We start from the raw sequence: 4,698 nt of genomic DNA, 5'->3' as shown, positions 1-4,698 counted from the left end.
ACAGATGGTGAAAATTGAACTTAGTCAAAGAATCTTTTAAATAATCATAAACAATGTGTAACTTAACTCAATTGAAGCCTCAACAACAAAGACAGCGAGAATTAAGACATCCAATGTATAATCACTTGAGAAATGGGATTTGCAAATTTTAGTGCAGACTTTGGCACAGAAGATGTGAAAACCACCAAGCAGGGGTAGGTTTGGAGCACAGTGAGAAAGATGGCGACGTATCCACCATACCTTATTAATAGTAGAAACCACACATCAAATTTTCCATGCATGATATTCTAACATTCTCCCCAGCCTCCAAAGAGCATCTAATTGCCACAGAATTAAGTATTTTCACTTACTTGCCATTGTACATGGGGAAGGATAGGGAGAGAAGAAAAGCATTGATTGATTACCAGTTCATTAAGACTGATTACCTATTTTGGTTCCTAAAAATATAAATGTCTACAATTAATTTTGAGTTCAAAGGCAGCCAATTTCCCATGGCATGCACTCACTGTATATGTCAAAGCTAAATGTGCTCTGGTGTTCTGAATAGAGCTTCTCAGACTCCAAGGTCATTAAAACAAAACCTATGAGAGAGGTAGGATGAAAGAATGAAGAAGTAGCGATCAGTCCCACTCTTTTGATAAAACACATCTGCTGCCTCATCTCCATCTCCATTACCCTAAGTTCTCACGAGACTTGAAATTCTGTGGGAATGGGGAGTGTGCATTGTTCAGCCAAAGATGCCCAGCCCCCAGCAGTGCAAACAGCACGTTGCTGGCATGAGTGTTGGGTTACCTCTGTGGCCTGGTTCTGGAAGGTTGTTCATTGCAGATCTGTGCAGTTCCAGAAAATTCAGGAAAATCTGTATCACCCTTAGCTCCAAGCACTCTCATGAGGCAAGTTCAGCCCAGGACTGCCCAAGGGCAAGTCAATGATCTTTGAGTTAACCTGTCTTTGAACTGCACTAAATTCTAACGTGTCCAGGTATTTTCTCAAACCCTCATCTCTCACTCTACTAACCACAGTAAAGCTCAACTGCTGCACTAAAAAAATCAAGACTAATTTTTCCTGCACCCTTAAAATGGTAGCTTATACTTTACTCATAAACATTTCATAAATATACTTTTGGTCCTGAACAGTAAAATTAAAATATCTTTTAGTAGACAGTAGGAGTGCCTGAAATTTCACTGATGGATTCAACAAATATTTACTGGGCATTTAATATGTGCCTGACACCAAGCTAAGTGCCAAGAACACAACTACGAGCAAAACCAGACGTGCTTCCTGCCCTCATGTACCTTTCGGTCTAACAGGAGAGACAAGGAGTAAAAAAATTAGCATGGGGAAAATACATAACTACCAAGAGTGCTAAGTGCTCCGAAATTCAAGGATAGGTGTAGAGTGTGACAGAGGAATAAAATAGAGCCACTTAACTCGGAGTGAGGTTTCTGGGGAATGATCTTGGAGGAAGTGACTTGTAAGATGAGCAGGCGCTGGCAGGAGAAGGGTGAGAAGTACGGAGAAGCACAGGTGTCAAGTCCCTGAGGCGGGAAAGAGGCTGGTGCACCTGAGGCTCCAGTTCTCCTGGAGCGCTGGCTTCCTCCCACCTTTCCCAGCACCTGTGAACCTTGTTATTTCTTTTATCCCACCGACCCCGGCATTTTCAGCCTCTTCCTCTCTCTTTTCCTTCTGCACGCACAGAACCTGTCTTCTCCCCAACCATCCATCAGCACCACAGCAGTCCCCCCCCTTATCCTTAGTGGATACATTCCGAGACCTCCAGTGGATACCTGGAACCGCAGACAGTGCCGAACCCTATGATAAAGCTTCACTTACATATTAAGCACAGTAAGAGATTAGCAACAGCTAATAATAAAATAGAACAATTATAACAATATACTATAATAAAAGTTATGTAAATGTGCTCTCTCTTTCTCTCTCTCTCTCTCTCTCTCTCTGCAAAGTAGCATAAATTTCTCTTTCGTTCATCATAGTTTTATGGATAGAAGATTCATTCTTACCTGCATAGATCTTAGCAACCTCAGCACATGACGTTTCCTCTTTCCTTATTAAGTCGAGAACTTTCACCTGTTCACTTAAAGGAGGCGCTTTACGGCTTCTCAGTGGCATATCCGAATTGCTAGGGTTGCTACTCTCACGTTTTAAATAAAACAAGGGTGACTTGCGATACCGTCCATCCAATAACCAAGAGGGTGACTAAGTGACTAAGGACGAGCAGCGTCTATAGCATGGAGATCCTGGACAAAGGGATGATTCGCCTCCCGGGTGGAGCATTGTGAGATTTCATCACACTCCTCAATACAGCTTACCATTTAAAACCTGTAAATTGTTTATTTCTGGAAATTTCCACTTAATATTTTCGACCGTGGTTGACAATGGATAACTAAAACCACGGATAAGAGGAGATTACTGTATACCAGATATTTGTGGCCCCTACTTGAAAACTTCAGTGGGCAATCTTGAAACCTGTATGGTCTAATCTATCCACGGCACTGTGCCCTTCCTTTTCAATACTCTCTCTCTTGAAGTCAATGACGGTGCTTTGTCCTGTTTTTACTTGCCTCTCTAGACACAACTGCTTCGATCTTTCCCTTAAATAGTGGTCCTCCCATATTCCACCTTCAATACACTTCCCTTCTCATTCATGAAACATTCTTCCAAGGGGACCGTCCCCCCCATTCCAATATAACTAACTTTCTGATGACTGCCCAACCAGCTCTTTCTCTCCAAAGCAAGAATCTCTGCTATATTTCCTCTGGGTTGTTTCAGAGCCCCCAGACTGTGTCTAGCGCTAGAGGTGGCTATGTAGAAAGGAACAGGCTTCCATCACAGTCCCTATGCTTCTACCTCTCACCATAGAAGAGGTAATAATGTCCCTGCCCCTCAGTTCCATGTTCTATTTCTTTCCCAAGGGAAAAGTTACAAATCTTATTGGTCAACTGTTGAAATATTCATTGGGCCCCATTTAAAAATGGGTGGGGTCACTGTTCCTTGGAAACAGAATTTCAAATTTCAAATTTACAGGTAATTTTTCTCCCAAGTCTTGCTCTTGTAGGGTCAGCACTCCTGGGCAGGGCCTGGCCCTGGGGACAACCGGTCATCTCATTCTTGGCCTCCTGAATTAGAGGTCCCAGCATTTGCCTCCAGATTCAGCCATCTCAGGTTAAGGAGGAAAGGAAAAAGTCTCTTTCTCTCTCTTTTTTTTTTTTTTGAAAAGTCCTTTTTGAATTCCTAGACTTAAGCCTAGGCTCAGGGCTTGCCTTGCGGTGCAGGTTGTTTTCTTGTTCATTACTAAAGCAGAGCTTTATGTCTTATTTGAGTTTTTCTCCCTTATGTATACACTTCTGTTTTAGAAAATTATGCAAGAGAGAAAGGCATTTAAATCCCACACCGCCCAAATGCATCTCCAGCCCTTTCTTTCCTACTGCCCAACCCCAGTGGTCCCAGCCTCTTCTTTCTCCCCTATTCACAGTCTGTTACCTTGCCCCTCCAATTCTTTCCCAGAGGAATTTAAATATGTCCTTCTGCTCATCTCTGTTTCCTTAGTTGGGGCTCTCGCACGTCTCACCTAGAATGTGCAAATTTGATCATATCACTCTCCTGCTTGAAATCCTTGTCTCTCCCTAAAGCTTCCAGGGCAAAGCTCAGCTCCACTGCATGACACCAACCTTTCCAGTATCATCTCCCCCCACCCTTGGGTGTAATTTTCAAGGCTCACCACACACGTGTTCATACCTCTCTGCCATCGCACTCACTGCTCTCTTTGATCATGTCTTTTTGGAAACCATTTCTGACTACCTTCTTCCACCACTTAACCTAATTATTCACCACTTCTCTGTGTTACCATAGCACCCTGAATGTTCCTACATCTTCCAGCTAATCCAGAAGATCCTTGGGAGGTAGGACTCTGTATGCTCATCTCTGTATCTCTTGTGCTTAGCACAGGACAGGCTCTGGATGAATGTTTGCCGAACAAATGACTGAACAGAGGTGAGAATAAGAATGACATGTTGCCAGAGAGGTAACATGAACACATAGTTATAACCATGGCTCTGGAATCAAATGGCTTTTGTGAACTTAATAGTTGTTAAATGACTTTCCAGTTAACATTGGAGTTGAAAATGCAATTGCTGTTAAGTGGTGCCTAGAGGAAATCATATGATGATAAACTTGATCAAACTATGAACTTTTCTGGATGTTAAGATCACTGCCATAAATAAAAGCTATTCTTTAAAAATTACAAAAGCAAAAATCAATATTTGCTATTTTCACTCTACCACACCACTAGTGACAACTACAGGGCATGAAACCACTCTTGATTTAGGAGCTGTAAAAATCTCCTGGGGAAGGACCAGTTTTCTTTTAGAGTACATGGTTTTCAACTTGTCATCTGACTCAAATCTCCTACAGAGTAGAATACTGAAATCACTGCTAATTAAAGAAATGTAACTACTGTCTATCTCCTTATTAACTATATTTTCTTCTGCAAGTCACCTTCAAATTCTCCCTTACTGTGATAATTTGAAAAATTAAAATTATTGAATAACATGGATAAAAATTAGAAATTTGAAAGTAGCAAATAGGTTATTGTAGGATAGCAAGCGCATGAGTTTTGTTTAGTGCATGTTACTAAGGTAGGAAACAGGCAATAGAGAAGAGAAGGAAAGGGAACAAGGGAAA

Source organism: Pteropus alecto, unplaced genomic scaffold (assembly GCF_000325575.1).
Source record: "Pteropus alecto unplaced genomic scaffold, ASM32557v1 scaffold11, whole genome shotgun sequence".
Taxonomy (NCBI): Eukaryota; Metazoa; Chordata; class Mammalia; order Chiroptera; family Pteropodidae; genus Pteropus; species Pteropus alecto.
Note: the sequence above shows the minus strand (reverse complement) of the source record.